This window comes from Pleurodeles waltl, chromosome 10, assembly GCF_031143425.1.
Source record: "Pleurodeles waltl isolate 20211129_DDA chromosome 10, aPleWal1.hap1.20221129, whole genome shotgun sequence".
NCBI classification, from domain to species: Eukaryota; Metazoa; Chordata; class Amphibia; order Caudata; family Salamandridae; genus Pleurodeles; species Pleurodeles waltl.
Window position 1 is genome coordinate 415,322,158 of NC_090449.1, and position 12,758 is coordinate 415,334,915.

Consider the following 12,758-nt stretch of genomic DNA (forward strand, 5'->3'; position numbering starts at 1 on the left):
CCTATAACACTTATTTCCAAGGGAGAGAGTGTTACCTCCCTCTCCCACAGGAAATCCTTTGTTCTGTCTTCCCTTGCTTGAGCTGGTCAAGCAGCAGGCGGGCAGAAACCTGTCTGGGGAGTGGCAGCAGCACGGGCCGCTTAGAAAACCCTAGAAGACTGGTGGGAGCAATATTTGGGTGTCCTCTAAAGAGCCCCCAGAGTGCATGGAATCATAAATCAATACTGACCACAGTATTGGGGTATGATTCTAAAATGTTTGATACCAAACATCCCCAGGTTTGGGGTTACCATTATGTAGCTGGACAAAGGTAGTGACCTGTGTCCAGTACACATGTAAAATGGTGTCCCCGCACTCACAAGGTCCAGTGCAATGGGACTGGAGTTCGGAGGGGCATCGCTGCTCATGCAGGGGTGACCTCACAAACAGGGACCTGCACCCTGCCCTCTGGCCTAGGAGGGCCTACCATCGGGGTGACTTACAGTGACCTGTGGTGAAAGGGTTCATGCACCTTTTTAAATAGGCTGCAATGGCAGGCCTGCGGACACATTTTGTATGGGCTCCCATGGGTGGAACAATACATGCTGCAGCCCAAGGGGAACCCCTGGTGCCCCAGTGCCCTGGGTACCTACACCATATACTAGGGACTTATGAGGGGGCACCAGTATGCCAATTATGGGGTGCACAAAGTCCTAGGCAACCACATTTAGAGGGAGAGAGAGCACAATCACTGTGGTCCTGGTTAACAGGATCCCAGTGAAAACAGTATAAGTATAGTGATAGCAGGCAAAAAGTGGGGGTTACCATGCCAAAAAGAGGATACTTTCCTACATATTTATTTAAATTTGCATCCTGTTGTTTTGAAAGTATTATATACTGATTTGTACGAATAGTGAGCTATTTCCTTTACACACCTCGATGGGTTGACTGCATGTCAGGCCAAGTTGCATGCAAAATCTACCTTCTGATTTGCATGATTTACATGCATTAAGCACTGGTTTCTCTGCAACTTTTGTGTATACCATACTGATTTGATTCGGTAACATACTGGTAGACATGTATAATTGTATGTGTCCAGGATATAACAAATTGATTTGCAAGCACAATATATTTGTAGATAGAAACGATGTAGTGTTATCTAATGTCACCTATTGATTTACATGTACAATGCACAAGTACACATTTTGTATGCCAACAGAATAACATCTATTGAACATCTAACACCTTGATTTGAATTGGCTTTACAATCAAACTTGTGCATGATATTTTGATTTGTTTACACACCCCTATAGTGTAGCACAGCAGCTAGGGTGGGGCAGAAGTAATGGCGGGGCTCACATGTTCTCAGGAAGCTGGAGGTCCAGTTGTACCTACTCCTAGGATAAAATACTTCCGTTGAGGCTCTTTCTGTTAGCCTCCACAGGTACATTGCTTTCATATGTTACTTATGTTATCTGTTGACAACTGCCAGGTTATGTTTTTAAAAGTGGCGTTTCTAAACTCTTTTGATTTATCCATTTGATATGAGTTTTAGCAGACTAGAAAATAGCATTTAAACTATTTCAGAGCAGGCAGCATGTTGCTACCAGTTCTTAGTTTGAGAAGGTGGTTCGAGCCCGCTTTACTTCTCAGTGATGTGGCTCTAGGCTATCACCAGTGCACCCACCAGTCGTTTGGCTGATGGGTTGCCAGGTCAAGGGTGTCGGGGCCAAACCCAGATAATCAACTGAACCACAACAATCTGAACCAAATCAATTTTGGTCCAAAGTCTCGAAGTTATCCAGCGGTTAAAGACAACACGGAGAAATACATAATTTAGAAGAGTAAACAGAATAACACATGGAAGCATTAATAACTGAGATATCATAAAAAAGGGCAAAAAATCGATTAGTACAGAAATATTAATACATGCAGGATCATAGAAATAGTGCATGAATCGCCATAAAGGCTCAAATATAGAAATACAGTGTCATACAACTTAGCCTCCATTAGTCAATTTTAAGCAAAATCCAGAGAGCCAAACGCATAAAGAATACTGACAGCATTCCATATGAAAAATCTAAGAAAAATAGACATAGTCCCAGGCAAAAAAATAAAATGTCACCCAAGCAGCAGCTGATGCAATACAAAAAAATGCCCCCGTAAGTCTGAAACCCCAAAGTTTTTATGCACAATGCACATGTGCTATTAATACATTTGCCAATTCCGCATGGTATGCTCATGGTTAGGGTCACTTTGGCAAATCAGAAACAGTAACACAATTTCTAAATCTTTTGAACAAATCCATGTCTAAAGGTGAGAGAAATCTTCCACCTGCTCCCTCAGCAACTATATTCTGAAGATATACAATACCGAATGAAATATTTCTTAAACAATGGTTCATAGACCTAACATGCCTGCAATTGAACTTCCAGCAGAGGTCCTTGAAAATGATACTTTTGGTACATGATGTAATACATGTTTCCTAACACAATCGAACGTCTTTGATTCTTTGGGGGCATTCACTTGGCTTTCCGCTGAAAAGAGAAGAGAAATTTCTTGCTGCAGGACACTCATTGGAAGTGAGAAATCAGCAGGAGCAAGAAGAGCTGAACACCAAAATTGCATCCATTTGAAAATAAACGATATATCCAACACGAAAATGTGACATAACTACTTTACAGTATTAATCATACTTCCAACTAACACAGCAAATTAGTTTCAAGTGCAATGTCATTAATTCATTGGTTGCAACTCAATGCATAATTAAAACTAATAATAAAAAATTACACCATATTTGCATATTTGCACATTTTTTTAAAAAGCTACTACAAACTACCCCCTGATTATTTTCAAATAATTATTTTAAACCTTTTTAATAGCTTTACTAATCAGCCATTAATCTTTTCCAGAGCCTTCATCTGTTGGAACACTTGATCACGATAGTCATCTAGTTCAAAATCCATTGATCTTTTTTTTTCTTTTCCTTGAAATGTTATCCTTATTTCTCCTACTCTTGCTATTATAACTTCTAATCATAATTTCGGTTACTTTTCATACGATAAATATGAACATTGCGCAAATCATTATTATTATTGTTGTTAGAATAGCTTGTAGAGCTCCACCACCAAAACTACTTAACCATCAGCATACTTTTCTAAAACTACTCCCTATCTTTCTTAGCCAGGACCCCTTTGTTTCTCATAAGCTTTGCTTTTCCGATAACCTAATCTCATGCATCAAATTAGTAATTTCTCCACTACAATCAGGTAAGTATGTAGAGCACCTTAATTACTTTCATACACTGCCGTTTTTTGGCAAGAATATATCTAAAACAAGATGGTTCTGCATCACCATTGTTCTAATTGCTAATATCTCTTCAATTACTAACTTAAAGGACCCTGCCATATCCGCAATAAATCTACGTACAACTCTAGATCATTTGCTAAGCTTTACATCATTCATGGCTGTTCCCTTTGAAGGAATAATAGCTCCTAAAATGTCCAAGACTACTTGTTCAAAAAATGTATCTTCACTCTCCTCAAACTATCCTCATCTCCCATTATTTCGCATGAGGTTCTAGGGAAAATTAATGGTAGGTAACATGAACCCACCCAATTTCAGCAGATTAATGTAACCAGTCTTTCCACAAACATAATAAACACCCCTTATGATAGGCTTTTCCCCGTCAAAAGATCTACACTAACGTCATATGTTTTATCACATATACTTTCACCAACAAACTCTACTCTTTCTCCTTTCATAGTACTATGACTTACCCTACACATCTCACTTTTTCTCTCTTGCTCCATCTTCAACCTTGGGTGTAAACACACTTTTCTCTGCATAATAAACATGAATAAACTTCATCCATATTAGTATCAGCTATGCTTTGTGCAACCTCTCTCAAATACTTACTAAACTTAATCTCTTTATCATTCTCACTAATTAATAGATTCTTTAGAGTCACAATACAGTCAGTCAGATATAGGGAAGAAACTCTTCATTTTAAAAATAGCTACAAATATATTACAAGAAAGTGAATAAGAAAGTTCCAACTGAACAAATACCACTGACCTGGTCAGTGCACTGCTCTGCCTCCCATGGCTCCACCTTGCAAATAGAGCCCTTTCCCTGGATCCTCTGAACTCCTGACCCCTGTCAGGAGTTCGAGGCCCTCCTCCACCCCCAGGCGTCTCCCTGTGCCTCATCCCTGGTGTCTAGTGGGAGAGCTCTGCTTTCCTACTAGGCTACCTTCTGCCTCTCTCCTCCTTTTATCCTCTTTTCTCTGCTTTGCTCTCTGCTCTCCTGTCCCTATGTGCTCCTTTTGCTTCCCTACTCTTGTCCTCGTTTTTCTCTCACTCCGCTCTCTCTCTCTCTCACTTTTGCTCTCCCCCTCTCTCTCTTCCTGTCCCTGCTGCCCGCCCCCTTTTTGCAGCCCCACTCCCTTTTTCGTGCCGTTTTTCGCCCCCCTGCTCCCAGCTGTCCTCTTCTCCCCCCCACCTCCCTACTTAATGGTGGCCGCTGGCGTGCCGCTGGTGCACCAAAGGCAAGCCCGTCTGCTCCTGTCCGTGCCTGGACCGCACCCAGCGGCAAAACCCCTGGCTCCCGTCCCCCCACTGCCGCCACGCACGTCTTCACTACAACGCCGCCACCCTCCTTACCCTCACCACCGGCTGCTGTCCTGCCTTCCTTTAAGCCTCTCTGCAGACCAACCGCGGGTCCTTCTCCTGCCGGAACTGCACCTTCACCAGCCTCCACGCCAACAACCCACCCACCAAGGCAGGACGCAACCATCTCAGATGTATCCTCCTCAACACCTGCTCTGTCCACAAGCATGCAGTAGAGCTATGGAATGTACTCGACTCAGCCTCCCCAGACATCGCCTTCCTGACCGAGACCTGCATGAACCCCTCCTCAGCGCCTGACATCGCCATAGCCATCCCGGTCAGCTACAAGATCACCCCCAGGGACTGCTCCAACAAACCAGGAGGAGGCATTGCCATCGTCCACAAGAACACCCTCAGGATCACGACCAGCGCCGAAGACACCCTCAGCACTGCCGAACACCTGCACTTCCAGATCCACACTGACCCAAACACCACCCTCAGTTCAGCGACTCCATCACCGACGTCATCAGCACGCTCTAGCATCCACTGACTTCATACTCCTCGGGTACTCAGACCCCCCCCCCGGCAACCACCAACACCACAGATTAACCTCCAACCAATCTCCTGCTCTCCTGGACCCATCAACAACAACGACACCATCAAAATCATGAACACCATCCACTCTGGCTCTCCATCTGACCCCTGTCCTCACCACATCCTCAACAAAGCAAGCTCTCTGTCATCGCACCCCAACTACGGAACATCATGAACAGCTCCTTTGAGTCTGCCCCCTTTCAGAGAGCTGGAAACACGATCAACGTCCTCCTCAAAAAACCCATGGCAGACCCAAAGGTCCTCAAGAACTTCCAGCCTATCTCCCTGCTCCACTTCCCGGCAAAAGTCATTGAGAAGGCTGTCAACAGACAACTAACATCCTCCTGGACCTCTCGCCGCGTTCGACACCGCCTGCCACCACACCCTACGCTCACGCCTCAGCAGTGCAGGAATCCACGACAGAGCCCTGGACTGGGTCACCTCCAATCTCACCGGCAGAACCCAGAGAGTCCGCCTCCCCGTTCCGCTCGGAGGCCACCAAAATCATCTGCGGCGTACCCCAGGGTTCGTCCCTAAGCCCAACCCTCTTCAACGTCTAGATGGCCCTACTCACTAACATCACCTGATCCCACAACCTCAACATCTTCTCATACGCCAACGAAACCCAGCTGATCCTCTCCCTCAGTAAGGACTTCGCCAAGACCTACCTCCACGAAGGAATGAAGGCCATCGCCGAATGGATGAAGAGCAGCTGCCTCAAACTCAATTCTGATAAGACGGAAGTCCTCATCTTCAGCTCCACCCCTCCGCATGGGATGACTCCTGGTGGCCTGCCACTCTCAGAGCCGCTCTGACTCCCACCGACCACGCACGCAACCTAGGATTAATCTTGGACTCCTCATTATCCATGACCCAGCAAGTCAACGCCATCTCCTCTTCCTGCTTCAACACCCTCCACATGCTCCGAAAGATCTACAAATGGATACCCACCAAAACCAGAAGAACAGTCACCCAAGCCCTCGTAAGCAGCAAACTGGACTACGCCAATGGCCTCTATGCAGGAACCACAGCCAAACTCCAGAAGAGGCTGCAACGCATCCAGAATGCTTCCACATGCCTCATCCTGGATCTCCCCGCCACTGCCACATCACAGACCACCTGAGAAACCTGCACTGGCTCCCAGTCAACAAGAAAATCACATTCAAACTCCTCACCCACGCTCGCAAAGCACTGCACAACACCGGACTAGAATACCTCAACAGACGGCTCACCTTCTACCCCCCGACCCGACCTGACATCTCCACTCTGCCGACCTCGCCCTCGCAACCATCCCACGCGTCTGCAGAACTACAACTGGCGGTAGATCATTCTCGCACCTCGCCACCAAAACGTGGAACACTCTTCCCACCCACCTGCGCCAGACCAAAGACCTACTTACCTTCAGGAAACTTCTCAAGATCTGGCTGTTCGAGCAGTAGCAGCAAACTCCCCCTTCTCCCCCCCTGCTCAGCGCCTTGAGACCCTCACGGGTGAGTAGTGCGCTTTACAAATTCCTGACTGATTGATTGGTTGATTGAATATATGCTGCCCCATCACCAGCTAATGTTGGAAAAAGTACATACAAAGCAACCACTAACTTTCATAATTTAAATATATTCCTTAATCATTTGAGTATACATGCTATGGGCCTCATTACGATTTTGACGGTCTCAGGACCGCCATGTTGGCAGTTGCGTTCGTACTGCCAACAGGCTGGCGGAGAAGACCACCAACTTACTACCAGGGCAGTATTCCAAACAGAATACAGCCAAAGCACTGCCAGCACCACCTCTGCGGTCCGGCCGCAACGGACGACTGAAGGCACCTGCAGCACACCGCCAAGGTTTCTGCTGTGGTCGCACCACCACAGAGACCCAGAAGAAACCAACTGCATAAAAGGAGACATTCGCCTTCAGGAAGCCATATTTGTCCAGAGCCACCATGGAACCAGAACTAGACATCATCCCCCTGCTCCGGCTCATACGAAGACTACGGAATCTTCGCCGATGATGACAACAGCAACCGTAAGTACACACACTTTCCTGTTACTGTTGTATATTGTTAATGTATGTACACTCACAGATTATACTATCGGGAATGGGGTACAAGGGTGACAACCACACGGTACTGCACACTGACATGCACACTCACATACAGCCACACACACACCCACACCCACACATACACAGGACACACACTACAGCCAACACACACACGTCAAAAACCCACACTTATGCATGGAAACACAGCCCAGGCCCAGTCACACACAATAACACACAACACGTCACAACACCACCACAACCACACCATCCTCATTTTGTTGGCAAGCAGTCACAGTAGACACTACCCAGGGACACATCACACATACAATACAACCAACAGGAAACAAATACACACAATAACACAACCATACAATTTACCAAGTGACATACACATCACACACAGACCATGGTATTTATCATACCATGCACTAAACATGCACACTGTCAAAACACACCAAGCCACACAACACAGCATCAAACACATGTCAATACAAACACCACTCAATAGCATGACAACAAAATGTGATGAAAAGACACATACCCATCACACAACACACACCCTATCACTGTGGGACAAAAGCACTGCACACAGCCTCACATACTGCACAAACAAAACAGGTAGCACAAGCCCCCTACACACACAAATACTGACACACAACCAATGTCAGCCAGGAACGACTCCATACTAGGAAAATAAATGCATGACAAAGATGTAACCACTAAACCAACAATAGGTTGGCTTTAAATATATTTAAAAAATCGTAAATGGGAAACTCAAAGGCCATAGGCCAGTCCAAATACCAAGGTCTGTATGTACACAGTGTACATATGTGTGCCCCGAACTTGACATCTTACTGTCATGTAAGCTCCACAGATAGGGGGCATCAAGGGGGCAGGCAGGCACCTCAGGGATTATCAGGGGGGTTGGGCTTAGATTTGGGAGGGGGGCCTATGGGATGTGGTTTGGGGGGTTAGGCTTATGGGAGGGTTGGCTTTTTTGTGGGGGTAGACTTTTTGGCAGGGGGAGGGGCATGGGTACTTGCAGGTCGAGCAGGGGAGGCCTTGAAGGTCGCAGGGACGGACTTGGGGATGGAAATAGAATGTTTAGGGGTCACATGGAGGGAAAGAGGCGTAGGGAAAAGGGAAAACTCCGAAAGGAAGGATTTCTTACACACATGGGGATGGTTATAGCAAAAGGGTTTGGGTGTGGAGGGAGAGGGAGTGGCTGTAAGAGGAGTTGGTGTGAATGTCTTGGGTGCATGTTTGTGCAAGGTATGCTTGTGGGTGCTGGGTGTCTGTTGGGTGGGTGAGTGAGGGTGTTTATGTGTCTTGGGAGGAGGGGGCTGGAGGTGCTGGGGGATGCCGTAGTAGGTGGTGATTGTCTGTTGGGGTGGTGACTGCAGGTATGGTGGATGTACTGCATGTAGGAGGGTCAGTGGTTGTTGTTTCTGTGGGTGTGGTGACTGGGGAGGAAGTCTGAGGGTCTGCTGTGGTGCTGTCTGTGGGTAGAATCTGTGTAGTGGCTGGATCTGTGAATGTTGGTGTGGTGTCTGCAGGTGTGTCAGGAGTGCTGTCTGTGATGCTGGGGGTGGTGGGGGTGTCATGGCAGGTTGTGACTGATGTTGTGTGTGCATCTGAATGCTGCTTGTGTGCATGCCAGCGGTGTGTCTTGTGGTGTATGTCTGTCTGAGCTACCCTTGGAGGTGGATGCATGCCTGTCTGTTTATGTGCTGTGGCTGGGTCATGGAAGAGGGGTTTAAGATTGGGAAGAGGAAGGTGGAGTGGGGACGGCAGACAAAGGGTGACTGGCTGCCTTCAGTGTGGAGGCCAGAGCCTGAAAGGATCTTTGTAGGCCAGCCAGTGCACCATGAATGCACTCCAGGAATGCATTTCTCTGTTGGACTTGAGTTGCTAATCCGTCAATGGCATTCCCAATGGTCAACTGACCCACAGAGATCGCCCTCAAGAGGTCAATAGCCTCCTCACTGAGGGCAGCAGGGCTAGCAGAGAATGGGGCACAGAAGCCTGCAGTAAATGAGACGCCCACCCTCTTGGGTGAGCAGGCATAGCCAACTGGGTGGGAAGCTACGGGGTGATGGTTGAAAGGGGGGTAGTGGACTGAGATGGTGCTGGGGTGGTCCCAGATGGGTCCGCCACCGCCAGGGAGTGTCCACTGGAGGCAGATCACGAAGATGGAGAACTGGATCCTGTCTCCCCCATTGCACTCACCTCGCCCTCCGGTCCACTGGCTCCCTCGGTGTCCGTGGTATCATGACTTGAGGTCCTGTGGCCAGCAGCTTCCCCATTCGGCTGTGCCCAGTCTCTTTCGCCTGCTGATGTTGGAAAACAGAAAGAAAGGTAGGGTCATCATATTCTTTTCAAACACTAATATCACACTGTACACCTAAATCACATTACAACCACTTGTACTACAACCCCAGATAGAACCAGGTTAGTGCCAACATCATGTCACAACTAGATACCATCTACACTCCTACATTACAACAATTACACAAACCAGCTAAGCCACCTATCGCACACCTACTATACCATCATTTCAGTAGAGCCATCAGAATAACCATTCCATGACAACCTTACTTGCAAGCATGAATCTGAGTTTCTATCCACAGCAACATAGTCAACCAACAACCAAGCAGTAGGAAATAGTGGTAACATTCATTTAAACAAATAACACACACAAAATCCACACATACCTACATTTTTTGCTGAAGTACTGTACCATGAAAGGAACCTCATCATATGCCAAACTCCAGACACCATGTTGCATACAAGCCAAAACCATTTTGTGTCACATAGTCCACAACTTTCACAATTGACATTTGCAAAAATGCCACATCTATATTTGCCCCTTCATTAATTGGAGTATGATAGAGTCTAAACATATGTCACCAACACATGTCCCAATAGGCATTTAGGAAAGGATGAGACATACCTTGTGGAGCTACTCATCCTAGTCACTCTCCACCTGTAAACAAAGTCATGTACACTTATAGGGGCCAACTTAGCCCACATGATTTATCCACAGACAGCCCAGGTACCATACAGCACCTTACAAACAATGTTCACCTGTCATGTGCATGAAGGCCCCATACAGTACAACTCATCGTGATGAGTGGCAACATCAATAGCCTATCATACAAGTGGCAACATCACTATCCACACTTCAGACATGAGCAATCTTGCATCTGTAAATGAACATTACAAGCCTACAACACACTTCTGAGCTAAACATGATCAAGACATACACCTTGAGGCAAGCCAAATGATTGACTACACATAACATTTCAATGACACGTGAAGGTGCATTACCACACCTGCAACACAATTCAGTCAGTACAAACAATAGGATTCCATACCAAAAATCTTCAAAACATATCCACAACAGCAAAAGTAAGTATGTTTAGGGTGCATCACAATGTTGATATATGGGTGAACCTAACAATGTACACATGATGTTGGCAAAAAACAGTGTATATTGTACCTATTACTAAGATGTTGTGGCCTATTTAGCATGCCCACAACACACTGGAATAGGAAATTGCTGTGTGTCCACTTACCACCCAGGGAACATGAACATGGTACTAATATTGTGAGTTCTCATATCAACTGTAGGAGGCTGGCCTGGTTTGTAGTGGGTACCTATGGTATGTACACCTTATACCAGGTCATGTTATTCCTTATTAGTGAAATGTAGGCAGTGTCTAGAAGCCAGGCTCTCTAGAGGTAGCTGTAGCTGAGCAGCCAAGGCTTATATAGGAGACATGCAAAGCTCATGCAATACCGCTGTAGTCACACAGTACTCACACACATGAAAGAAAACACCCAGTGTTACAAAAATAAAGGTACTTTATTTTAGTGACACAAAAAACAAAAATACCATAGAGACTGTACTCCTTTAGAAGGTAGGTAATACACAGATTACATACACTAGTATTCAGAAATATGCATAAAACAGTTAGAAAACAGTGCAATTAGTGAAAATCACAATAGTTAGAAATGGGCCTGGGGGAACACAGACCATATACCAAGAAAGTGGAATGCAAATGTTGGTTTCTCACCTAGGCAAGGGTAGTGTGTAGAGGGGTGCTGAGAGTACTAGAAAACACCAAAGGTAAGTACTAGAACCCACCCCAGTGCCCAGGGAAAGTAGGAGAAAAACACAGTAACTTTCCCAGAACACACAGAAACTCAAGAATGAAGATTATGCAAGAACCAGAAGAGACTGCAAGACACCAGCAGTGGATTCCTGGACCTGAGGACCTGCGGTAGAAGGGGACCAAGTCCAGGAAGCTCAGAAGAGTCCAGGGAGAACAGGAGCCCCTGCTAACCCAGATGAAGGTGCAAAAGAAGAACCACCGGCAAAGAAGAACAGTCAGTACTGCACCCAAGAAGATGGAGCTGGGTTCCTGGTTGGTGCAGATGTTGTCCCACGCCGGATGGAGGATTGTAGTCTGGTTTGTGTCGCTGGAGTCCGCCAACAAGCCTTGGCACACACAAAGCTTGCAGTTAGCGGAAAATGGTGCTGCCCGGGACCAGGAGGGACCTGGTGGACTCTACGCAGAAGGGGGAGTCAAAGGGGACTCTTAGCAACTAAGAGAGCCCACCGAAGACCAGGCAGCATGCACAGGAGTCCCACAGTATGGGGACAAAGGAGGTGCAAGAAGAGGCCCATGTAGCACTACAACAAAGGCTCCCACACCGCCGGAGAACCACTCAGGAAGATGTGCATCTCAGGATAGAGTTCTGGGGGCCGGAGCTGCAAGATGCATGAAGAACTTTGTGGAAGGATCCCAACAAGCCTTGGCAACTGCAAAACACGCAGTGCATAGGGGTACTGTCTTGCACGGGGAGGCAAGCTCTTACCTCCACCAAAGTTGGACAGTAGGACGTCAGGACCTTTGGGACCACTTCAGTCCACCACCTGTGATGCAGGATCCACGCATCTTGTCAGGAGAGGGGATCCACACAGCTGGTTGTCGTTGCAGAAGGTACCTGCTGAAGCAGGGGAGTGACTCCTTCACCCCAAGGGAGATTCCTTCGCTCTTCTGGTGCAGGCTGAAGTCAGGCTGTCCTCTGAGGATGCACGACCGGGAAACAGTTGCAGTTGCTGGCAGGAGCTGAAGATACAATGTTTCAGAAGCTGTCTTTGCTTCTTTGTTGCAGTTTGTAGAGTTCCTGGAGGGTCCAGATGCAGTTTCTTCAGTAAGAAGTTGAAGTGGAGGATGCAGAGGATTCCTGCTGGGGTCTTGCAATCTGAATCTGAAGAGCCACCCAAAAGAGAGACCCTAAATAGCCCTGAAAGGGGGATTGGTCAGCTAACCAGGTAAGCTCCTATCACAGGAGGGCTGTGACGTCACCTGCTGGCGCTGGCCACTCAGATGCTGCCAGAGTTTCCTGCCAACTTGGAATCCAAGATGGCAAAACCCAGGAACCCTCTGGAGGAGCTCTGAACACCACCCCTGGGGTAGTGATGGACAAGGGAGTGGTCACTCCCCTTTCCTTTTGACCAGTT